This window comes from Charadrius vociferus, unplaced genomic scaffold, assembly GCF_000708025.1.
Source record: "Charadrius vociferus isolate BGI_N301 unplaced genomic scaffold, ASM70802v2 scaffold72, whole genome shotgun sequence".
NCBI lineage: Eukaryota > Metazoa > Chordata > Aves > Charadriiformes > Charadriidae > Charadrius > Charadrius vociferus.
This window is the reverse complement of record NW_009647830.1, coordinates 5,314,673-5,342,576: the sequence shown is the minus strand read 5'-3', so window position 1 is coordinate 5,342,576 and position 27,904 is coordinate 5,314,673.

Below are 27,904 nucleotides of genomic sequence, written 5' to 3'. Positions count from 1 at the left end.
AGCTTCAGCACATTGTGCTATCCATTCTAGCTCTTATATTAATTTTTTTAAAACCACGAAATTTCTGTGTGTTTATTTACAGACAGCTGTGCTCTAGGTTATTTACCTAAGTCTATCATGCAGCTATAATTCTTAATCACACAAGCATAAAGGCAAACTGGATGATATAATTTCCATGGATTGGCAAAATACTTTTGATAAAGGAAACTAATCAGCCCTAGCATAAAAGTATAGCACATCAGAAGTGTGAAGATCCCTGCATACCTAAATAATTTGCTTAAAGGCAGAGAACAGGTGGTAGGAGTACATTTTGAGTCTCCCCACAGTCAACAAAGAAATGTTACCAAAAGAGCTCTGCAGAGGTTTGAGCTGGGATCTGTACTAATCCACATAGCCATGCATAACATAGCAAAACAGACCAAGGAGTGAAGTGAAGTCAGCTGGTGAGTCTATCTCACGTTAAAAATAAAGTCAGACTGAAGACTTGTAGAAGCATCTTTTCAGACTGACTGACTCAGCAATAAAATGTCATATGAAGCTTAAGGCAGACAAACATAAAGTGACTTCTCTGGAATAATCACAGTTTCACATATCATCTTCATGAGAGATGCTGAAATGACTGTTATTAATCAAGCAGGTGATCTTGGCAGGACTGGAGGGGGAGAGTGACACTGGTGACAGACAGTTCCATGAAACCACCAGCTTAGTAGTAGACACTCACTTCTAGCATTTGATCTACTTTTTTATTAGAAAAGAATGATGAGCCAAAGAACAACAACATTATTCCACTGTACTCATCCATGAGTTGCTCCACTTTGAACACTGTGTACAGTTATTCTCCCTCATCTACAGAAAGAATACAGCACGGCTAAACTCGAGTTGTTCAAAGAAGGTCAACAAAGATGATCAAAGGTCTAGAACAGCCCCCATATATTGAGAAGGTTGGTGGTCAAGGGTTTTTTAGCTTGGAAAAGAAGCAGGGAATGTGATAGAAGTTTACAAATCACGAACAGCACAAGAAGGTTTAATACAGACTGACTGCTCATTGTGTATTACTCATAAGAGCTTTGTGTCATCCATTTGTAAGACAAATCATTATGTTCCTACATGAGTAGTTAAGGAAAATATATTACAGCAAGATATTATCAATCTGTTGTTTTCCTCTGTGTAATCACACCACTTCCTTTGCATCCTTCTGTATTGAAAAGGCTGTTCAAATTTTGTTACGTAGTGCTTCTTTAATTCATAACCCAGAAAGAAAGTTTAGGAGTTGTGCATCACAGAAATGGGCATAGAATTACAAACTGTAATCATAAATCGGAGTCAGAGAACCAAAAATCAGAAAAGAACACCAAAAGTCATGAAAAATTCCATGCTAGTATTTTTATCATCATTGTTAAAATCTATGTATTTTCCTGGAAAAATATGCTGTATATAACCTGTTTAACCACTCATATGGAAGGATCTTGCATTGGACAGAAAAGAATTTTCTCTAAGAAATTTAGAGGGGAAGAGAAAAATCAGACTTGGTATAGCATGCATTTCAGAGACAACTGGAATGCAGTTTTCCAGTAAGGATATTTAGGAAGAAAAAGATTTTTTTCTGGTTGCTCATTTCAAGTTGTTTTTTTTTTTTTTTACCTGGTAGACTCTACTGCCAGTCTGTACTGGAGCCCTTACCATAGCCAGATCTGGAGTCATATTTTCCTATATGATATATAGGACTAAATCTCTTTTTGAATGGGTTTTAAAACACATGACATACATGAAATGGGAGAGAATAGGTGGGCAACGCGGAGATAACTGAGAGGTTTATTTAGTTCTTGTTTTCTATTACTATTGTTAAATCACTTTATGTATCTCAGCTGCATACTACACATACCATGTCACACATAAAACTGTATCCTATCATATTTTTTCTTTCTATATTCATTAAACTGTTACAGGCAGCTGCTACACAATAAAGACTGAAAGTTCCCATTTTACTTTCTGCTTACCATGCCTTCAGGATTAGGCTCTGTGCAGAGACAGGTACAGAAACCTGTAATTTATGACTCCCACTGCAGTTTAGGCAGGAGATAGCTTCCAAACAGATTAGTATTGTCAGAATTTCAACTATCTGTTCATGCCCTGCAGCGGAAAATTAGATATCTACAGGATTTTGCTAGGGGAAATTTACATGCCCAAGAAATTGAGCCTCTTTCACACCAGAGAAGGATTCTGAGGATCTGCATTTTCGATGTTACTGCCTAAATCCCCTTGTAAATCTACATATAATGTTGCACGGCCACAGTGCCTCGGGGCTTGCAAAAAAAAAAAAAAAAAAATAATAATTATATGAAGTCTTTAATTTTTCAAATTCCAAATGAGCTATACACCCAAATATGAAAGTAGATCTCACCAAACTTTTGTAAAACAGATCATTGATAATAATTAGCAGCAGAATATATATGCTATAGTAACCCTTGGCAACTTTTAATTTTTTTTTTTTATTACTTAGCCTAAGAGCAAATCCTGGAAAAGATTTTGTCTCACTTAGCAATTATGGTAAGAAATGATTTAAGGTCTGCTCTAAAAAAGCCAAGAAATGCAATAGTTTGTCTCTGAGAGAGCATACTGACGTGCAGCATGTTAAGACAAAATGCTGTTTGGTTTTTCTTCTATAAGTCAGACTTAAAGCTGTATTTTAAAGGACACTAAAATAACTACAAGTCTCCATAAAGAAGCAAACAAATTTTAATGTAAAGAAACAGTGAAAGGTTTTACTAGAACAAAACACAGCAAAGCCTGTGACTTTTCATAAGACACAGCTTACGTTTATATTCTGCAATTCAATTCCAACTGCTTATTGCTATTTGTATTTAAAAATACTTTGCAACACCTTTCTTGTTTAAAAAGCCCAAATATCAGAGGATGAAAAGGTAATATGGGTGCCACACCTGACAAGCCACCAAGACGTTTAGTACTCAGGAAAAGATACTCAGCAGTTATAAAAATGTATCTGCCTTTCTTTTATTTTCCAGGACTGAACTGAAATTTGCCTATAATCATATCTAAAATGCTCTCTCCTAAAAGAAAACAAGACTCTCTCAGCTTCTTCTGAGGCATGTATATACAAAAGTATTATTTTGTAGTTATGATAATCTACTGTAAGATGCTAAGAACCCCAGGTCACTTCCCTCTCACTTCACACAGAAATAGCTGAGCCACTTTAATGTTGGCATCCTCCAGAGATGAGATTTCCAGGAATTTTTTATCAATTTTTACAAATACAGTATGTTCAAACTCTCCAATCAAACGTGAATTGGAGCAGGAGCCTTAAGAATGTAACAGTTTTTACTGTACTTTTTTACTGTGTGTAAACACATCACTGAAGTGAGCTTGAAATAATAAACAGTAAGAAAACAAACCCCATAGTATCAGAGGTTTGAGATTCTTAACATCATTCTTGCAATGACATTTTACTTAGTAGAGTTTGTCAAATGGAAGGTGTGGTATTGTTTGTTTCTGTTTGTTGGGGTTTTTTTTATTTCTTAAAGGGAAAAAAGAGATTGCAAAGAGATGACAATCCTTAAATGTACTTAATAAAGGCTGCAGGAGGCAGATGCACTGTTGCATCAGTTATGAAAATTTGTCTATACATGGCAAAGTCTGACCTGCAAATCTTCTGTTATTCCAGTAATTTTAAACCTTACTTATTTCATCCAAAATGTCTGCAGAAGGTAGAAGAAAAAGAGAAATCACTGCAGACAGCAGGTGAATGACCTTAAGTAAATACTTTCACATATCCGTACTACTCTCCCTATCTTTAAAATGAGGACTTTCTTTAAAAAAAAAAAACCCAGATATTAGATATTAGCATTAGAACAGCTCAATTTAATTATTCAATAAAGCACCCCCAGATATTAGATATTAGCATTAGAACAGCTCAATTTAATTATTCAATAAAGCACTACAAGACAAATAAATCCATTTGATAACTGCTGCTCTGGTTTCATAAAATATTTTGACAGTGTTCAATGATTATTAGTGTGTGAGTAATCCAAAAAACATCTCTGGTGCATAAGGTGTTTTTTTAATATTTTCTTAATTAAATTCTTTAACATTAATAATAATTAGAAATAAAATAAACTTGTCTATGCATGTTAACAGAGTTGTAGAGTTGAGTAACTTTTTTGACTTATTTTAAAAGGTTGATTTATCTGTCAGTGATGTAAAATAGCTATAGTGCAAAAATAAAATTAAATCCAGAACTGTTGAAATAGTTTGAAATACATTAGGAAAAAAAAATAAATCAATCCAGTCAGCAATATTTACTGCAAAAGAAACAGAGAAGAAATCAAAATGCCAGAGACTTAAGTCTGGCCAGATTAATTCTAAGGGACAAGAGGAAAAATGACAATCCACAAATACTGAAAATAAGTTAATGTATTAAAAGAAGGTGTTCAGCTCAGGACAACCTAAAGTTACAGAGCCTGCATAATATTTTTATTATTATAAATGTTAATAGTGTATTTTTCTTAGAAATCTTACCAGTAAAGTACTTGGTGTGGTGATTGAACAAGAATGAAAAACCTTGAAAACTGGTTTTTGCAGTCCAAATAAAGATATTTTCCACTGAATGATCATTTTACAAAAATGTCTGACTACAGAAAGAAAGAAACCTTCTTATGCAAAACACTGTATCTGGTTTAAAACTTGTTATCTACTATGCTTGCCATCTCTCTGTTAAAGCGTTCAAACCAACAGCCAGCCTAGAGGGAAATGGGAAGAATTAGTTGATTTAGTAAACATAAAAATTAATGAAAAGTCAGTGACAATAACCATTTGTATTCTAGTGGTATAAATACACAAGTCCCCGTGTCTTTTATACTTTTCCATTCATGCTAAGGGATAGCAAGGAATCTGCACTGTATTTTACATCCTTACACCTTTATTCTAAGGTTCAGGGTGAGATTAGTCACCATATTGATGAAGGATCAGTGGCTGTTGTTCCTGACTATGTGAAACAATATATGTCCCAGACTGTGCTGTTGGGCAGATTACAGCTGTGCAAGAGCCTCCAGTAAGTCCAACATATTCCATCCAAAATTGTGTCCAACTTTGGCAAGCATAATTATATAAATGCTGTCCCTGTGCATAGCAGTTTTATATACACACACATTTAAATACTAATACTTTATATGTATCCCAGCATTCCCTTTATTTAGATATATGGAGAAACAGAAACAGTATTAAAAGAAAGCTAGAATTAAAAAAAACCAAACAAACAAAAAACACAAAACACACCACCCACACAGGCCTTTCTAATTTCTTTTATAAGGTAATTAAAATAGAAAATCATATATAGAGGCAATGGAATAAATGCAAGATGAACTCAGATCTTCTGCACTTAAATCAAAACCATAAAACCACTCTGTGATATTTTTTGAATTCAGATGGTCTATCACATCATCCTTCTGTCTTTCTTATATTTTACTCTTATAATATAGAGCATTCTGGAAACTTAGAGAATAAGAGGTGCAGTGAGTCAAAAATCTGCATGTCCTTTGCACACCTACTTGATGATTCAGAGAAGGCTACTGATCCCAGCATTCTCTGTATGTGGCTTATTTTAAGCTTTCTGGACCAGATAACTGTTTTTCCTGATGGCGCTAATGTGCCTATTATCTGATGTTGACATCAGATATGTACTTGTACATCTTATAACTAAAAGTAGGAAATACTTTAAATCACTATACAAGTTCAGCAAACTTGATTTAATCAATTGATCACAACTTTGAATTTGATCTGGGTGAATCTTTCCTTAAAATTAGCAGCCTCCCTGCAAAAAATCAAAACCAGAAAACTCTACAGCTAAGTTTTATTATAACACAAGATAAAACACTGAACGAGAGGTGTGTTGTGTAAAGCAGACTAGAAACACAAGTGTCTGCAAACCAATCTATCCCCTTGATCTAGCTTATTTTCAGTTGGTTTACTCAATATTTTTTCTTAGTTCAACAGCTTTCATGTGGATGAGGGAGAGAATTAGAAGGGTAAAAGCAAGAAAACACATGGACTGAGATAAAGAGAGTTTAATAGGCAAAGCAAAAGGTCTGTACTCAAGAAAAGCAATATAAGGCATTCACTCACTACTTCCCATCGCCAGGCAGGTGTTCAACCATCTCCAGGAAAGCCAGGATCCATCACATGCAACAGTTACTTCGCAAGACAACTTCCAAGTGTACCCCTTTCCTTCCTCTTAGCCCAGCTTTTATCAATGAGCACAACATCATATGGTATAGAATACCCCTTTGGTCAGTTGGGGTCAGCTGTTGTGGCTGTGTTCTCTCCCAGCTTCTTGCCCACCCCCAACCTGCTCACTGGTGGTGTGGTGTGAGAGGCAGAAAAAGCCTTGACATTGTGTGAGCACTGCTCAGCAGTAACTATAACGTCAGTGTATCAACACTGTTTTCAGCACAAATCCAAAACATAACAGCATACTAGCTACTACCGTCTGAGTCCTTAACGTGATCTGATCTGTGGGAAACTGAACAGCTGCAGTTCATAAATTATCTGAATAATAAGCACACATCATAAGCATATGAAGGAGTTTTACACTTTTTAAAAGGTGATTCCAATCCCATTGAGGTCAGCAGAACAACTAATTTATTGAGAGGTGCAATCATTGTTATCCGGTATTTTGCAATATCCGGTATGATGCTGACTTTCTCATATTAATACAACTCCAAATAACTTCAGTATCTACCTTTGTGGTACTATTAATTCTCCACTGTATTCTAAAGTGGATCTAAAAAGGAAAGAAAAACAGCTTGGAAATATATGGGCTAGATTCCACGTGTCATTTAATGATTTTATGACTAATTCCTCATGTTTAGATAAGAAAGAAATACATTAGAATTTGACATAGCTTATCTTCATTTTAATTAATACTGTCATCCAACCAAATGGCAAGGAAGTCAGGAAGTACATGTGGAAAGACAGTATGAAATATGAAACCAGATAATATTTTGCTAGAAGTAGCCTGTGCAATGTTACACAGTCATAAAATAAAATCTACAAATAATTTACCTCTATAACATACTAATTCCAGTCTCTCCTTCCCCCAGCTTTCCTCCATTTGTTCTTGCTAAAAGTTAGATTTCTTTTGAAAGAAGAATGTAGGATACTGAATTAGTAATGTAATAGTTGTTAATAGTAGTTCCTTTGAACAAATACATTTGCAGTAATAAGAATGAGTTTGATTTTATACAGGAGAATTTCAACTATCAAGACAGACCTCAAGGTCTTGAGGGTGGTGAGGCACTGGAACAAGTTGCCCAGAGAAGCTGTGCAAGCTCCATCCCTGGAGGTGTTCAAGGCCAGGCTGGATGGGGCTTTGAGACACCTGGTCTAGCAGGAGGTGTCCCTGCCCACAGCAGGGGGGTTGGAACTCAAAGATCTTCAAGGTCCCTTCCAATCTAAACCATTTTATGATTCTATGAAGTATTTGAAGCCTTCAGAGAAACAGAAGCCCATAATCAGCAACATACATAGAAGGCAAGTTTTTGTGAAGTTCCCTACTAGACCTCTCTGGATCTTTAAAGTGAGAATAAATGTATCATCACTTATTACCATATAATATGTTTAACCAATAATATCTGCATGTCAGCACTGAATCATTACCTTGTTGAAATGATTGAAGTTGGAACATATGTGGCATCAAACTTGTAAATTTTTCATTCCATTTGGCAGTTGGCAAAGATTAATTAGTATCACCAGGAAAACAGGCTCGAAAATTAACTGTTCTCTAACTTCAAAATCTGACTAAACTACATTTCATTTCCAAGATACTTATTAATATTTGCAGCAGTTTTTCAAAAATTTAAGTGGATCAAGTATCATATGTTAATTTTGGAAGAATATAATTTCATTTTCACACTATAATACATTTTTAAAGTCACTTATTGAGTATTAGTATATAATAGAAGCTGTAAGATATACTTAATATAATATTAAAAGTAAATATAATTTATTTATTTATAAATATCAGTACTTTTCAGACAGAGAAAACCAGAACTTACTTCTTTCTTTGCTGCTGGTTATTCATACTTATATTTTTGATTAGTACATGAGAGATTTTACCTTCCTAATAAAGTATTTAAATAACTATAAAACTTTGAGTCTCACAGGGTTGTATAGAACTGTCATGGAGCGAAGCCAACAGTTAGAGATATATTAAGTTATCAAAGGAGAACAGTAAAGAAGGAAGAACTTTTATAATCCTGAATTTACTTATCATTAAGAGAGTGAAAGTGTTTGGTTTATTTCAGAGGTCTATGATGCCATTGCTTTTGTTACAAACTTATTTTGGCCTATGAATTAAATTGAGATAATTTAGATAATAGTAAAAGGAAGGTGGCAGAGCAAGTTAACACTTGATGGTATTTTATATGCTTTAGGAATTCAAAAACACTGGTATTTTGAAGTGTCACAGAAATCACGTAGTCTAGCTTCACTCCTGTTCCAGAGAGTAGTGTACAATTAAGAGCCCATCAGGGGACTTGTGTTGAGAATACTTTGAGCTGTTAGAATTCCTAAACTTGAGCTCTTAGTTTGCGCCCAAAAATATGATTTTAAAGGTGAAGCTGTAAGCAAATTACAAACTCATTTAGTGTACAAATCTCTCAGGTGTGGCACATTTTGTATTATTGAAACATACAATTTTCCTTCACACATACATTTTCTATTTTATGTGCTTTATAAATAGAACATTGTGATTGTAGCACAGGGAAGTGGTGAAAACTTCTGTGATTATTAAATGTGTTGCACACACAACTGATGTGTTTTTTCATATATTTAGTGAGCTGATATTTAAAAATACACTAGATGACACAATACAGTAAGAAAGGTGTGTAGGTTTTCATGGTTCATGTATAGGTTACAGTTTGATTACTATCACAAATATATTGGAAACATACTAAAAGAAAACTAGATTTTTTTAATTTTTTTTTAAATAGAAACTAAAGGAACCAATAAGAGCTGTTGGAATCCAGGCTGAGTTAGGCATTTTGTGATCTTTCAAGAAGATTAAAAATGATACCTTGGTCATAAAAAAACCCCAAAACAAAAAGAAAGAACTATGGCTGCTATACAGTGAGGATGATCATAGACAAGACAAAATAAAAACCAAATACATTGTCATGGTGTTGACCACATTAGATATATTTCACAAGAACCAGGATGTTTTAAATAATAGAAGATTGATTTCTGATTTTGTCTCCCCAGTTCCCCAAACTTTCATCCTATTCTGAGCACAATATGTTTTTAATGTATATTTCATATGTACTGCAGACCCCACTAACACCTCCTACACAGTCTGACTCAGTCTAAACATTAGTCCTTTCTGAATAGAACACCATTTACAGTGAAAGCTCATATGAGGAAAAATCTGCAGTAAGTTGTCTGGGTGCTCAACAAGAGGGAAAGTTGACAGCATAGTAAACTTCTTGTTCAGCACTTCAAATCAGCAGTCAGGCAGAACTTTTGAGAACAAATACAATACTGTAGAGAGAATATTGTATGAGTCAGAAAAATATATTTTTTGGTATATTTTCCTTTTCTATGACTTTTAGCCTCAAATAGAGAATGCAGATCAGTGCTGACACCTTTGATATAGCTACAAACTTTGAGTAATTCTGGCCATCTAGTGGGGTATTTCCTTTCAATTTTGCTTTTAATAGGAAAAAAAGACATAGCCACCAGTGCGTATACTTGATCATTTCCAGCTGTGCAAACAACATGTTTCTGCTACGTACTACAGGTTCAGCATTTTTCAATCTGCGTGACTCCCAACAGTATCCGTCAGTCAAAACAAAAGCATAATTCAAAGGAACGCAGCAAGTGGAAGAGTTAGTTCTCATTCATCAATGCTGATGTTTCTCAAAGTGTCTTTGGATACATTAATAGAATACAGTTAAAAGAAAAAGCAGTGTGAGAACTGTTAGAGGTGAACTGCAAATATTTGAGTTGAAAATATTTACTGGAAACTTCTAATTACAGAAAGAAGAGGAGCACAAATCCTAAGTTTTACTCATAAAGAATTCATAACTGACTCTCCTTAATATCTCTAGAATTAGCCAAACACAGTCCTATGCAAACAAACACATATAATATCATTTCTATGCTAAAAGTAGAATTTGACGAAGGCTTTTAACCTAATGAGGAAGCTAACTTAGCATAGGCAAAGGACATACATAAAATGAGGTTGTAATTTGCCTCTCAACACAATAATTTCCTCTATCTCCTGCTCTGAAACATCACTAAAGAAATTCTGTTAAAACTAGAAGAGAAAGCTAGGTTTTTAACAAAACCTTCCATTTCTGCATATATATACAATTTGTTACAAAAGCTTTGTATACATGGCTTAGCTTTTAATTTCTTTTCCTGGCATGCACACTGCACATGAATTTTAACACTTTAAATAATCTTTAGGTCTTTGATTTCTCAGCCAGCTGATATAATGCAACTTGTGTTATTGGCAATCAAAAGTACAGAGTGTGTTTAAATCTTCATTTTTGGCACATCACTTTCAACTGGTGTCATCCAGAGAAAGGAGACCTGTCCACCATTCCTCACTGGTGGCACAAAGAAAGACATTGAGGAAGAAAAGATATCACTTTCATTATTTTGTTCATTGCCCAATTACAGCAAACCAATTATTATTTAGCACCTGAGTATTTCAGAACAGGTCTGAACAACCTATTAGCAGGCAGAAAACGATCATAACAGATGGCATCAATGTAGCCAGTCTATTGACAATTTATTGTTACCAGCACAGCTTCCCAAAGGCAAAAATCCCAGCTGAGAAGATCCAAGAGGCTTTACAATCAGCAGATACACAGCTGTGGTTAAAACTTAAGTTTATCTGCTGGACTCATTTTTTAAAAAAAAACACTTTTGGAGTTGATCAAATTAGGAGATCTGTATCAAATTTGATGATGCTAGTGAAGAGGGGTTTTGTTTGTGTTTTTCTTGTCTTTATAAAAATTATCATGTAAACCCAGAAAAGTTTTTCTTGACATTTTTAGGAATTTGCAAAAATGACTAAATTGCTAAGTACATTACTTAAATCAGAAAGCAATCTATGAAGAAAACCTGGGTTTCTTTTGAAGACAGAAGTTTTCTGAATGGGTGGGAATTCCGTTCAAGATGAAGGCAAATAAATGTTGGTGTTAACCTAAAAACTGTGTAAATTTCCATTATAATTACTCTGAATAGATATGTACTTTCCGGTCAACTGAGTAGCCTAAGGTGTCTGTCTAGAAGTGAATTCCACCCAAAGTATTCATATAATTTTGGTTTCCACTAATGTGATACAGAAACAAGTGAAAGAGTTAAGAGGAGTTAATTCCTCCCTTTTAAACACAATTGGTATACTGATTTCTAAGATACTATTTGAATGCATTTAAGTGAAATTTACTTCACATAATATGTATAGAACAGTGATTATATAACCATAAAATATTTGGTAAATTATTTAAGTACACACAAGTTGTCACTCTGTAAAAGTGACTCACCAAAACCACTTCCAGCAAAACAATGCAATAGTTTAAATGTGATTTTCTGTTCATTAGATCAAAGTATTTTTATGGACTATTCTCTTTGAATGTATCATTACACCAAGATACCATTGCTAAAAAAAAGTGTGTTGCAAGTTGTTCACGTTTAAATCATTGTAATCAATCATCGCTGCTATGCTAGTATATGATTATAAGAAGAACTCTATTTTTCTTTGGATCACATACATTGCTTACCATAATCCTATCCTCATACAAATCATTATACAAGAGAGCTATTTGACTTTCAGAGACAAACGGTCTCACAATTTAAACTATGATTTTCAGAATTGCATTTTAAAATCTGCAAAATGAATAAAAAACTTTAATCCTGTTGCCTTAGAACCAACAATACTTAACCAATTTCTGTTTAGAGATTTTTAAACTGAGAACATGTAAAACACTATAAAAAATATAGCACAGAAAGCCTGAGGCTGGTAGCATCACTATGATTAAAAATTGCACACGATCTTCCCAGTGGAAGATTATATTTCTAAGTGCTTATACTTTGCCAGAATTCCAGTATTTGAACTGAAATTTCCCACAGTAGTTATCTATTTCAGCACAGTTTTATTTGTGTTTATTTGTGTGTTTGTTTTCCTAAGGTGAGGTAAAAAAGTGTTTTCTTCTTTAACAGTCCTTGAATTTTTACTCAAAGAATCCTAGCATTGATGTAAAACAAGGAAGCAATATTAACTCTTTCAACAAGTTTGGCGTTTCAGTAAGAAGTGTCTTTTTTGGCACATCAGTAGAAAATTTCTTGGTATTTCTTCCATCTTTTCCCCAGTTCTTTCAACTAATCCTGTTTTAGTTCCCCAGAGAATGAAACAGAATGAACAATGTTAAAAAAACTCTTGTGTCTCCCTCTTGAAAACAATCAAGCTACACCTCCAAAAAATCCAGATGTAATTACAGTTACACAATGAATTTACAGTAAAAATTTGAAAAAAAAATATTATATTCATTTATATATATATTCAGCAGCTAAGAATATAATGATAAAGTTCTCTCTGTCTCAGACAAATAGACTATTTGAAATTGTCCACAAAGATCTGTCTGACAAACAAAAAACTAATTCTTTGTGATAGAAGCAGAGAAACTAAAATTTCCTATAATATGTCCATAATAAACTTATTAAGCTATACAGAGTAACCGCAAGCTATTTATTTGACACAGAGTCCAGTTCACACTTAAAATGTAGGTAGCCCATTCAAAATCTCTTTATGATACTAATACATTGTCCAAAGTCATTCTATCTTTGACGTGATGGTTTGTTGTAATTTCTATAAAGAGTTTTACCACTGCTTATGTGCTTTTGTTGAAAGAAAAAATAGCTGTGTGCATTTTAAAATACCATTTCATTATTAAGACTTGTAACACCAACATAGATTCACAGACAAATCTGAAAAATTGGTTAACTTGTTCTTATAAAATTATTTAATTTAAATGAATTCTCCAAACATTAGTTTCTTTTCTCCCTTCTTTTTTTCCTCCATTTGTTTTTACCCTATTTTTAATAACACAATATTTTCTTCATGCCAATAGGAAAGTACTAGTTTGTTAGATGAGTATCTTGCTTCCAACCTGAAGAAACTGCAGAATCACCTATTTGTTTTTATAGTTTCAGTCCTGTAATAGACTCTGGAAATCGAGGCACCATTTTGTATATTTTGTTGCTGTAGACTTACAGAACTCTTTTGTTCGTTTGCCAGTGATTACAATTTCTGCCACAACTTTAAGCAGTTCATCAGATACCTTTAATTCTAGCATTAGATTATATATTAAGGCACGATATAAAAAATCAAACAAATATCACCTTGGCCTGGCCGGCAAATTAATTCACAGGTTTATCCTAGCAAGCTTTTTTCCTTTTACTATCTTTATACAAATCAATGCTATATTTCTGTCAGTGTCACTGTGTCAGCTGAAGACCTTGGTTACTGTGATTTTTTACACTACATAGCACATAGGTTGCTCTTATTATCATATGTCTCCAACAAGAAATTGCATCTGCCAAATTCATCTCTAAGCTTTGCAATGACATTATGACAATACAGTGCTATTGGAACATCTTGTCAGAAAGCAGTCGTGTCTGCTAACTGAATGGTAATTTGTACAGGAGTAACCCTATGTGTCACAGATCACTTCTGAGTGAGCAGTGAATATACAGTTGCATTTAATGGAGAAAGATGTCGCACACTCATATTTTCACTCTTTACTGTTCCTCTTTCTTCTCTACCCTCCCTCCACGTATGCACATTCAGATTAAGTCAACAGCTCCCAATTAACAGAGACAGATGTTTCTAGAAATGTCGCTTCAAGGGAGTCCTAACAGCATGTAAGTATAAAAAATCAAAACTTCACTGATTACTGTCTCACAGTCACCAAAAAAAAAAAAAAAAAGAAGAATCTCTAGATTGAGTTATTCACTATATTAGATTTAGAGACACAACAGAAATTATATACTGTTATCTTTCAAATTTTCCCAAGTGACTACATATAAATCCATGACAGTGCTCGGAAAAGTCTGGCGCCGAAAGGCAGAGATCAGTCTCTACAACAAGTTTAGTGACACTGAAACACACAGAACAGCGGAGTCCTCACTGCACTAGCATTTTCAAGCACATTTTCCTTTGGTAGGGGGCATCCCATTCACTACTGACTTAACTCTCCCATTAGCTGTGTCAAAAGCAATGACTATGTGATATAATCTCTAGTGGAAATGCAGACATTTTTCTTCAAGGTAGTAACACTGGTTTTTAACCACCTGCCTAGAAATGTGACCAGTCTGGTTCTAGAGAATGATTTCTTGTCTTCTAAAAGTCTACTATATATAAAATCTGAACGTCAGGGTCCATTTTAACCCTCCTAATCATTCAAACTCTTCTTTATTGTTGCTTACCTTATCCACTGTATCAGAAACATGTTAACACAAAACATTAACAAGACAAATTTTCTGAAATAATAGATAATAGATTGTTATTCCTAGTTTGACATTGCTGAGCATTCAGGTGTGAGAAAGGAGAGGCTCAGAGTATATTATTTGGGTCCTTTCCACTCTAAATCCTCTTGAAATTAAATGGAATCAAATTGTGGGACAAACTTTTCATAATTAGCATTCATTCCATTCTGTAATTCTCCCAGATAGACAACATTTCAGCAAAATTCAGGTAACCTTGTTTTTGCTTTAGAAGAAGGGAAATAGAAAGGGTATAGTCACTTCAGCTGTCTAAGAGTGAGGTGAATAAAAATTTTTGCAATTTGAAAGGAAAGCTTGGAGCTGATACATTCTAAATATGGATTTCCATATAGGAAAAAAGTGGCCATAAAACACAAAAACCAAAAAAAACACGACCACACAAAAACCAACACTTCCATCTCCACATAAATCAAATTATTCAATATCAAGCTATGAGCCTTATACCCCCTTTTAATTAAAGCATATTATGGCCAGTTGAAAGTATTATGTTTTGTTTCTCAATGCTTTCACTTTGATTTTTTGACATACATAGCACTATGTCATATGTTAAAAATCCTGCAGTCATTTCTTCCGGCAGAGGGAAGAGCTTGGATCAGATTGCAGCCTCAGATTGTAGTAAAATTGATTTCAGAAGTATATTTTTCTTGCTTAATTTCATCCATTACATGAGTTATTCACATGAAAGCAAGTTATTGCTTGATTCTTAACAAATTTCAAAATTCCACTCGGTAGCAAAATGTTTTAAAGTGCTTATTTAAACTAAGGAAATATTGTGACAGCCCATTCTTTCAGCAGACTTAATTCAGTCCTTGCTCATGTGGGCCATTCATCCTTCCAACACCCTTTCTTTCACACCTATGGTCTCCAATTCTGGCCATATATCTTCATTAAAAGTTAATTCAAATCAAGATGCAGAAAAGGCTAAAAAAGGTTAGCCCACATAGGTGGACATATATGTATTCACATGCCTCCAGCCAGGCAGATTCAAGCCAAGCATCGCTCAGAAGCTGTGCAGCTGCAGTAGCACTGTTCTTGAGCTAATCATACTCTGCCTCTCAGCAGGAGAATGACAGTCTATCTTATAAGTGGAGAATAAATGAAAAAGACTTGTTTTGCCTAATAAAACAAACAGTGAGAGAGAATATGACTGCTGCCTCTAAACACACTGGGGGGTAAGCATTAGAAAGGAACGGGAGTTATTTAAGCTGAAGGGCACTGTTGGCACAAGAGCGAGTCAGTAGAAACTCACCATGAATACATTCAAGCTGCAAATCAGAAGATTTCTATCCAGCAGAAGATGAAGTTTTTTATTTGCTTTCCAGCCTTGCTGCCCACTAATAGTTTTTTCTAGTTTTATCATGGGAATCCAAAAGCTTATGAAAGATCCCATTGTAGTAGTGGTTGGAATGAGTGACTTCCAGTTTTTGCTCTCATATTCAATTGACAGACATGTGAGTAAATATTATTGCATTATCTTATATTCTTATATGCTTCCTTGTGATTAGCATACCTTCCTATTTTCATGTCATGGATCTAACTTAGAACATAGACTGGAAGCTGAAGAGGTATTCAAAGTAATATAGTTTAGCTGTATCCTTCATCTCTGTCCTACAGAAATGGCTGTCCAAGCTTTTTTTTAAATCTTAACTCGTTCAGTTTACCCATGCAGCTTGAAAAATCCTTTACCTATTCTTAAATTAAAAGTGTACCATTCAATCAAGCTAACAGTGCACTGCAGAAGTATGTATCACTTCCACATAGCCAGAATATTATTTAGCCGTGCACTGACTGGCCAGGTTCAATTGCACTCATATCTAAAGCAAATGTGAGAAAACTGCATCATCATCAAACTCTTGACTACAAAACCAATGCACCATTTAATAAAATGAATCAATTCCAAAGAAACACTGCCATTTACACTCAAAGACTCCCAAAAATTTTGGCATCAGTAGCTTTATTTGATGGATAAAGAGATGCTACTAGAAGATGCAACTAGCCATTATTATTATTATCTTTTAGATTATATTAAATGGAAATACCTTCAATACTTGAGCCAAGAGAGATGGTTCCCAGAGTGGTTTTCAGATCAGGAGTCTAACTTAGGTGTCCCAAAATGCCCTTTGAAGATCTGTCTGACCCGTAAGACACTGGAGGTTCATTAGGTCTGGGTACAATAGTTTTAATAATTCTCAAATGTCAAATCAAACTATTCTCAGTCTTAATTCAGCTCAGCTCTTTTGGTCATGTTTTCCTTTCAGATGCTGCTAGATCATAGAATCATAGAATCATAGACTGGTTTAGGTTGGAAGGGACCTTGAAGATCTTCTAATTCCAACCCCCCTGACATGGGCAGGGACACCTTCCACTAGACCGGGTAGCTCAAAGCCCCATCCAGCCTGGCCTTGAACACTTCCAGGGATGGGGCATCCACAACTTCCCTGTGCAATCTGTGCCAGTGCTTCACCACCCTGACAGTGAAAAATTTCTTCCTAAGATCTAATCTAAATCTACACTCTTCCAGTTTGAAGCCATTAGCCCTCGTCTTATCACTACATGTCCTCGTGAAAAGTCTCTCTCCGGATTTCTTGTAGGTACCCTTCAGATACTGGAAAGCTGCTCTGAGGTTTCCCCCTAGCCTTCCCTTTTCCAGGCTAAACAGTCCCAGCTCTCTCAGACTGTCTTCATAGGAGAGGTGCTCCAGCCCTTGGATCATCTTCATGGCCCTCCTCTGGATCTGCTCCAACAGGTGCACGTCCTGCTTATGTTGGGGACTCCAGAGCTGGATGCAGTAGTCCAGGTGGGGGCTCACCAGAGCAGGTCAGAGGGGCAGAATCAACTCATTTGGCCTGCTGGCCACATTTCTTTTGATGCAGTCAAGATATGGTTGGCCTTCTGGGCTGCAAACACACATTGCCGGCTCATGTTGAGCTTCTAATCCACCAATATTCCCAAGTCCTTCTCCTCAGGGCTGCTCTCGGTCCATTCTCTGCCCAGCCTGTATTTGTGTTTGGGATTGCCCCAGCCCACATGCATGAGCTTGCACTTGGCCTTGTTGAACTTCACGAGGCTTGCACGGGCTCACCTCTGACGCCTGTCCAGGTCCCTCTGGATGGCATCCCTTCCCTCCAGCATGTCGACTGCTCCACACAGCTTGATGACATCAGCAAACTTGCTGAGGGTGTACTCAATCCCAACATCCATGTCACCAACAAAGAAGTTAACCAGCACTGGGCTCTGCACAGACCTCTGAAGAACACCACTCATCAGTGGTTGCCACTTGGACATCCAGCCGTCAACCACAACTCTTTGAGCGCAACCATCCAGCCAGTTCCTTATCCATCAAGTGCTCCATTGGTCAAATCCATGTCACCCCAATTTAGACACATGGATGGTGTGTAGGACAGTGTTGAATGCTTTGTGCAAATCCAGGTAGATAACATCTGTTGCTCTTCCCTTATCCACCAACACTGTAACGCCATCATAGAAGGCCACCAAATTTGTCAGGCATGATTTGCCCTTAGTGAAGCAATGTTGGCTGCACCAATCACCTCCTCATTTTCCATGTGCCCTACATTTAGTCTAAACAGTCAGACAACCAGATGGTTCTTTGCTTAGAAAATGGGCATTTTTTGATAGAATTTCATAAGTACGCACATTTCTGGAGATAACTTTCAAATTTATTTCTCTAGTATTTTTACTGATGTTTTGCATCTAACTTTGTAATTACAGGTATCTTTCTAAAATATTTCTTCATTATTTTTTAGTATCTTCCATATCAATTCAAAATTATTTATTGGTGCTCTTTGTAAATATTTTTTTCTTTCTTTACCTTTTTCTAAATAATTTCTTTTAACAAAAATCTATTTGAATATTGTAGGATAACTATTAGCATGGTAAATTTGAACTAGAGAGAAAATATCTCTATCCATCCCTAGAGGACTGAAAAAAAAAATTTAATCACAATTTTGCCTCAAACTTGAATTTATTTCCCATAATTATTTTGATTTTTCTCATTAGTTCTCATGTGTGCTACAAGCAACTACCTGAGGGATATTCAAGTGCATGAATCAATTTTCCATTGGTAACAGGCATGAACACAACATTTTGCAGCTCTATAAAGAAGCTGACTACTTTTCAGTGTGACAAGAAAATCAAGATTTTGTGTCTGTGTGTGTGAAAAGATGCAACTATTATTTGTGAAACAAATTTATTATTCTTTATAAAAGACATAATAGCTACACTTTCAGTACCTATGCTTGATCCTGTTTACACAGCAAACCTTGACAGCTGTGAGGCGCTGTCATAGCAAAAGTAACTTTTGGTTTCTATTGTCCAAGGATGGAACACTCCCATTACACCTGGAACAGATACCTCCTCTAACATACATACAGGTCTCTATTGACGATGTTCAAATCACAATGTTCCTAAATATTTATAACCTTAACCTTATAATCAAAATTGTAGAGCAATATTAATAAAAACAAGACTAACTGGGCCATCCAGAATTTTTATTTTTTTTTTTATTTTACACTGAACTTCAATAGCAAAAAATATTTTTTACATAGGAAATATATAAAGTAAGCAAAACTGCCTTTTAAAATAAGTTGTAAAGTCTTTTGTAGGCAAAAGACAGATAGGATCGACATGTTAGGGTTTTTTCCTTTGTGATGCTTTCTGGATACAACTTCCCCTTGTTTGCATGGGTAAATACTTAGTGTATAAAATAGTAATTCAATGGCTATGCAGGGTTCAACAAGAACTTCAAATTAATTTTCAAGCTATACATCAGTTAATTGCTTCAAAAGTATTTGAAATACTGAATTTCAATGTAATTTTGTTCCAAAATATGCTAAGCTGTCATATAAAGCTATGTAGCACAATACAATATGGTAAAATTAAATATAAGAACTCTGAGCTTATACGAAACTTCAATTGCACTTAAAGAATAAGCATGTGTAATATTGACTGCATTTTAGTTACCATTTAGACTGTTTTTCTCTCTCTTCTTCAGAGCAGTATACCTGAAAACTGTCTTACTTGCATTAACTTGGACTAAGAGTATTTAAAAGTGTAACCTAAACCAGATGGCTGTGAAAATGACTGAAAACCAGTACAAAGATGTGAATTGCAAGATTCGCTGATAGACTGTATCAATCACAAAGACACTGCCAATTATTCACTTTAACAGCCTATGCCCACTTGGCATTTTTTCCAAACACATTTCAATTAGAACATTACTACATTGGAGACTACACATATTGAGACAGGAAGGCAGACTGACCCCATCCAGTGTTCTTCCCTCTCCTGCCAAAAAAGCAGTGAGAAAAATCTCTCTTTTCCTCTTCTGAATTGGAGTAACAGGGCTCTGCTTTTGTTCTCCTTCTCACAGTTCTTGTGGCCAGAGCTCTTCCTGAAGTTTCAATCCATTGCAGACTTTTGGGTTTGAGGAAAAATTTAAATGAAGGTTGGCTTACACCAGTATGGTAAATGCTTGGCCAGAAGAATGGTCGCTGGTTTTGGCCTTTGTTGGAGTACAGCTTCACAGAAATGGAAGTTGGTAAATTATTAACAATAAATTTATTTTATTTTAGGAGCATTGACAGAGAATGGTGACCCTGTTTTCCTGAAAGGCTACAGGTGAGTGATAGAAAGAGAAATTAGAAAGTTTAGGTCAATTAATAGTGCAATTCTAAATCAAAAATCAAAATAATAAAATAGTTTGTGTATATTAAGTTTATCAGCAGCGAACATTTTAACATATTAACAAATACACCTGAGGCATTTTGCAAATATATAAATAAAATGTAAAAGATACATTTAAAGTGGTGGTTCTCTCAAATCTTCCCCAAGACTGCTGTTTCTAGTCCCCGTAATACCTTACTCCTGCCAGGACATGCTAAGATGAAGCAGGTGAACTGATTCAAGTTTAGTAATCTGGTCTCTACACAAAAGCTACATGTTTTCTGCTTGAGGAACTTCCCGACTCTGACTAAAAATAAAATGAATTAATAAGGCCCTATGTCGTCTTCTTTTGTGAGACAAATGATGCCACAGGCAGCAATTCTGACTTTTGACACTCAGAATCACTGATTTTTGCCATAGTTGCTCAATCCTGTTTGGATGCAGACAAGAGAGTATAATTCTGATATTGCTGCGTATTCTGTGTGTATCATTGTTTCTCCTTATTGTCATCTAATCTGATTCTGCTCTTTCCTCTGTGCTGCTCTTGAAGTCTTCAAAAGAATTTTACTGCTAATATCTGCCAGTCTAACCTAAATTTCATTGACCGTTCTGAAATGTCTTCTATTGTTTGCTTGCAAGATGTAAGAAAAAGGTCTCTTCAACAGTAGCCAAGCTACGCCCAGCTCACTAAGAACGTAAGATGCGTGAAGCCATTAGTGGTAATATCTGGCTGAATTGAAATGAACTGCCAAAAGCAGGATACTATTATGAAATCAGAAGGAACCAAAATAACTACTGAACTCAGGATCTATCCTGTACATTTTAAAGGCTTTGGGTGAAAAGGAAAGCACAGTGTATATTGAACAAGATAGTGAGTATAATCTCATCCACAAATATCTAAACTGAGTCATGTTTATGACAAAAAGATGCATGTTTCTCCAGTTCTGTAAGCTGGATTTTGAATGGCATGTGTTGAGACAAGACAAGACACATTATTTTCTTATCTTGTCAGAGAAGAGAAACAAATAAATGTCAGGTACAAAACCAATATAAATCATATGTTACCCATACTTGAGGCATCAAGATATGGAATTCCGCTCATATAGAGATGTGAGATACCAAGATATGAATGAACTATGGAGCTGGAGTCTGCTTTTGGCCAGCACTATATTTAACTTTTAAAATACTTGATAAGCTGGTTCTTCTAAATTTTTAAACATGTTCTTTTTCTTTTGAATCAGCAACCAAAAATTGATTTTTTAATACACACACACACAAAAACAAAAAAAAAAAAAAAAGAGAGACAGTGGGCCTTATAGATGATGTGTAATGCAAAATTGGGCTTCAGGGATTTTTCATTATTTTTATTTTTTTTTTAAGTGGGCTGCATATTCAGGCAATAAAATTAGATTTCAGTCAGGATTATAGATAGAGTTGACTTATTGGCTGTTCTGACTGACAACATAAGTCTGATTCCATTACTGAGGGATATTTTTATTTTAAGGGCAGAATAGCTACCAACATGTGACAGAAGGCTTACTAATGAAATGTGTTGTGTCACCAATGTCAGTAACTGCCTATTATAATCTCTGAGATGTGTGATCATTTTGACCATCTTTAAATTAATAACATGCTGTTTGTCAGCTTGATGGACCCTCAATTAGCATAAAAGATTCACTGAATTTCACTCCTCTTGAGGGAAATTAGGATATCTTAATTAAGAAGGAAACTTGGCATTATTAGTGTCAAACAATTTTAAAATCTGATATCTTCAGATTCTCGGAGTCAATTTAGGATTCATGTGTCCTTCGTGGCAGAAAACGAATGTTCAAATCCAATTTCTGCCCCTGTGAATCTTGCAGACACAGATGAGTAAGAGGGAAAATCTCATATAGAAATGTATTGGCATACATACATACAACATGGCTACCAACTTTAAGAAAAACTTCCATTTGACCTAAATGTATAAAGTAACATCTGCACACGGAGTGATGATGCCCTATTTGTTTTTTAGGGCAAATTAGAGGAGGTGAAATGTTCATTAAGGAAGTGCAATGGCTGCAAGCCATAAGTAAGCACCAAAAATGAATCCTTTGATCTTGTTTAGATTTTATGTCACATACACAGGACCATATATTTGTATTTTTATATTTTAGATTATTTTTTTTATTCCTAGCAAATACGGAGAACATATAATCTTTTAATTAAGACTTATCATCACTGATTTAGATGGTTTTAATCCAATGTATATACATATGCAACATCAACAGCATCCACGTCATTTGTGTAGATGACACTCGCAGCACAGACAGGAATTCTGCATATGTTTGTGAAAACAGTTTTTTTTCAATGTGCAATAATACAAACAATTTGATCTGCATTTGGATTATGCTTTCCTTTAAAAATATCTGGCAGATGTGGATGCTACTGCCTAGAATGTGAATGGCTCCTTGCTGCAAGTTTTATCTGTACAAAGCCCTCTACAGAGAAGATTCCCAGCTCCCACCATTACCCCCCAAATGGATTGCTCAAATAAGCAGCCTAGGCTTAAATGAGGCTTTTGTTGGTGGGAAGGAGACTGAAAGGCTTCAATCTTTCTCTGGCATTAGCTACTGAGGAAGCAGGGGGGTTGGGATTGTGCTCTAGCCTGTGTACGGTCTACGGGGTGTTTGCTCAAATAAGGTCATCTGTCCACTGGCTTGATTAAAAATTAAGATTTTTTTTTTTTCATTGAGTGGCAAAGATACTTAAAAGTCACAAGTCCCAAAATATGAAACATTCTAATTAAGGTATTAATAGGAGATTATATGCTGGCATTGCAATACAGTATAGCTGAACTATTCAAGGAGATAAGAAAATCTTCACCATATTGGTCCATAATCACCCCAATAAATATTACTTTCACTATGGGATTTAGAATTGGCTTTTTCCATTTACAATTAGACCTGCATGATGAACTAGCTGAAGGATCTGCTAAAATTTGTGTGTACTTGTTATTTTGACAGGCCTTGCATTTCTTTCTTATCCAAGCAGAAAAACAATTGGATACCTGTTCTGCAGAGATAACCACTTATTGCGTGCAGATACTCCATAAACACTTTATACTATAGAAAAAAATGCCTCTTATTGATAAGGCAATGTTCAGGGAAAAGATTGTGGGCAGAATGTATAGAAATATTCCACCTGTCAGACAAGAGTCTTTCAGTTTTAAGAACAGAATACCTTGAGATCACTCTGTGCTATTTTAAATATATAAATATATACAAAAATGCCTTCTGACACCCCAGTTTGAACAAAGACCATTTTTTTTCAGTGCTCGTTTAAAAAAAAAAACAAACACACACACACAAGAAAAAGTCTAAAAGAGACTTTTTTTTCCTTTTCTGATGATGTGGTACTGATATAGCAGAGAGTGCTGAAGTCATATATATCATTTTCTGCAATGCTTCCTGTGGAAGCCGTACCAAGACAGGATGTGCCTGGAGGAGGTAAGAAAATAATTGTGTCGTGTCATCCACTCCTGTTCAGACTAGCACACATCCATGTCAAGTGTGTTTGGACTGCTAAATGCATTTTTTTTCTAAACATGCACTTTTTCCAAACATGCACCTGCTATCCCTGAAAACATAACCTAAAATTATGTCTTAACTGAAGCAGTTAACTCATACCTAGATGCATTTATGTATTTATTACACAGTTATCTGAGTTTACTACAGCATTAATTTTAACATCTTATAAGTCACTGCTCAGGATATCATTTGAAAATTTAATGAAGATGATCGCTGGATATAAAGGATACTGAACAGTAATTATCCTTTAGAAGAGATGCATGTATCTACTTTATGATAAGGAAAGTCAGCTCTAAAACATACATACCTCCTGTTTTAATTTTCATTCTCATTGAAAATTGCGCCTTGTATTCACAGAAAAACAATCTTTTTAAAGTTGTGATGGAAAGAAGAAAAAAAAAAAAAGAAACCAAATTAAAAAGTATAGTTCATCACGCACATGCGTTCTATTGAAAATAATCTATAGATAGTCTAAACACGTTTTATCGTTGTAAATTCTCATGTGCAAAAGGTATAACATGCAAAATTTTCTATTCAAATACAGACTACAGTGAAACTAAGTGCCACATTACCTGCAAACATGTAATTACAATGACCATTAAACAGGTTGCCATGATAAAGCATAAACTAGAAAAAAAGTTAATGGAAGTCCATTTTCTTGAGGGTCCTCAGGCCGACCCTTAAGTCCAGTTACAGGCTTTGTACTTAGAAAGGATAAGGGATGTCTTGCTCAGCCAATGCGCCTGCTGTGGTTTACGCTGCCCTAGAGGACGCTTATGGGGAAAGGTGTCAGGCAGTCATTAAAGAGTGTAATGAAGCCAACACCACTTTTCCTGCACTCTGATAGGGAAGGTCCCTTTACCGCAGTCTTTCCCCTGCTCTTCCAAACAATACGGCTTTGTTTTGCCCTCCATTCAGGTCAGCCATTAAACTGCAGGCTGTGGCACCAAGTCTGTAAGGATCTGCAGGGCCCCAGAGGACAATATTTTTCACAAAATTATGTTAGCATGTTGGAGGTCATTTTGTGCATTTAAAACCGAGAAGATTCGTGTAGGCTTTTTACTAAATCCTCTGGTCTTCCTGTTGTCATCTCTCTCCAGTTCTATCAGGTTTCAGAAAGCAAAAACAAAGCAAAACTCCATAATGTGGTCTCACATTCTTTCAAAATGCTGAATATCTTTGTCATCTAGCAATTCAAAGAGTAGTTACATATATTTACCATACTAACACTCTCAAGTAGACCACAGAGACCACTCCTTTGTGAAGAGGTTACAGCTAACAAATTCATGCACCAACTGCTGGTTTTCCACAAAACCCAGGTGTTCCCACACTGTTCTGAGACTTTAGAGTCCCTTGATCTCACCTATAAACTTGCTACTGCTGCTACGCTATAATTTCCCATACATCTGCAAAACCACCAGCAGTATACGTGCAAGAGGGCAATATGCTTTGGAAAGATTCCCAGCAGATCCATCACTCTAACTTAGTGGCATTCTGACCTCGCAAAAGGACATGAAAAAGTAATGTGGAATGGCTCTACCTTCATTTTATAACCGGAGGGTTTGTGTAATAATTTAACAGCAGGTTGCTGGAGCTATTTGCTTACTTGCAGAAGGACAGACAGTTAATTGTCACTTTTTCCTCTTCATCTCGCTCTATTTATTTCAGTTGATTTCTCTCAGATAGTTACTGAAAATTTACATTAAGGTGACTAGATCCTCTAGTCTTTGCTCAGTTAAAACTCATATCAACTTTGATATGGTCATTTAACAGTCCCATACTGAAATGCGACATAGGATAAACACATACATGCTTTAGATGCATTTCTTCCAAATTTAGCAAAATAATTCCTTTCACAAATGGGGGAAAAAGTGGGGCTTTGTATAGAATGATGTACCATTGGCAGCAGATGCAGGTTCAGTCTATTTAAGAGCTTCTACATCACTTCATTAATCTGTCGTTATGTAGTGTCTTATCTCTATCAGGTTATTTAATGGGTGAAGACTGTATGTGTTGTATGTTGCTGTCTTTCAAAGACTATCTGTAATACGTATTTCCCTCAGGTTGTATCTGAGAATGTTGTGGGTTATTCTTCTTATTTTTAATCTTGCAAAATAAATTTAATGAAAATTATACAAAGCAATATCCAAAAACTGTTATCAATTAATTTAATAGATAAGTTCTAAAGCAACTCATCTTGGTTTCAGAAAAAGACACGCCTATTAGGAAAAATAAAGGAGCATTTTTGTGTATCCTCAAAATGCTGTAAATGATTGAACCACTTCAAAAATGCAATTGCAGTTACATACCTCTGAGGTGCTTCTAGACGCTGGTGCACTTCAATGCATAGACTGACCGCTGCAACTCTTGAAATTTGCATGTTTCCTCTCCTATTACTGAAAAATCTGTTTACTCGTTTGATAGTGAGTTTCTTGACCTTGCTTCAGAGGAAGCTAACTAATACATCATTTTTGCAGATTTTGTTCTGGTATTTGAGATCTTAGATAATCCTATTTTTGAAAAGTAAATAAATGTGATTACCTACTAACTGCTCTTTTCCCAACCCTCTTTAGAATTTCATGCCAGAAAGTAGGCTGTAGTCTCTAACAATGCTTCACAACAATCTAGCATTTTGTAGAAACTGAAGGACAAAAAACAAAGTTAAATTACACTTTAAAAAAAAAATAAATCTCCTATGTGGCGAAGAAAGCTTAGAAAATTGAGGACTTATTTCATTTCATACTTGCTTTTTTTATGGTCTTTTACCAAGTGACATCGGAAAAAACAGAACTAATTGGTAGAATTAAAAGTTTATGTACTTCATAATCCCTACTACAGGTAACAGGCTAAAAACCTGATGATTTGAAGCTCAGAAGAAAGTCGACTTGTAGTTGTCTGGTTTTATCTTATGATGTTTATGTCACTATATCCTGCATAGAGAAAAATTCTAACAGTCACCTGTCCCCAGAACTCTTGGTATGATCGAACAGAATGTGATTATGATTGCTTCTTTCCTGATCTATAAATTTTGATTGGAAAGAGATGTTTTCTTTTTCTAGTGATAGAAGAAAAAAGGGCATTACTTAGGTAAAAAAAGAGAAGTGTTACCTGTGAAAGACAGTGTCGCTAGTCAGTCATACTTACAGTTTGGCAGCTTGTCAAAAAACTTATGTATGTTACAAGACTGAACAAGAAGAACAGATCTTGCTGACGTTGCCATCCCAGCACCTACAAGAACACACAATTTTGTTCACTTTTGTCATATTTTCCTGTGTCCGTTACACTTTGTATTGGAACTGCTGCCTTGAGAGCAGTCAATCATCATTTTCCCAGGGCATTGGCATACACACAACAGCCAAGTACACCGATAACAGTACTAAAGTTAATTTTGTTTTAGTCAATTTAGGAACACTGCCACACTAGATTAGACCATTTATCCATTTAATCTGGCAGCACGCTTCTAGCAATGGGTAATGTCTGTTGTAAAAGGATGTTCTCATGCTGCAAAAAGCCAAATACGAATTACTACATTCACATGAGAAACAATTCTTTCATTATGAGCACAATGACTGCCCTCTGTGTAAAAGAATGAGATTTTAATATCTTTGGCACAAACTCTGTGGTTCTTTATCAAGGAAAACTAACTTATAATTAGTGTTTGACCTAACAACCAGCCAAAACAGATTTTATTGTTTGAAAGTATGAAAGTAAAACCTGTGCTAATAGCAGAAACATCCTTAGTTACTAATCTAGTTTCTGAGGTGGATGAGCTGGCATCTACCATGCTTTTAGTATCCTATAACTCAGAAAAAGCGAGCAAGTGAAATTAGACTGGTTAGATTTGAAAAGGTTTATAAGAAAGAATTCCCTACGGTGCATAGAATTTATTCCCCTGAGTGAAGAAACTTCCTATTTTATATGTTTTAAGGAAAACATGTAGTCTTCTAGGTTAGGTATAAAATGGAAATATGGTTGCCAGATTTCTTACTGAAAATAGCCAGAACACTAGCCTCTAATCTGTGCAGTCACTGCTGCCCCTTTAATTGAAGATTAGCTTTCTGACATCAGATGCC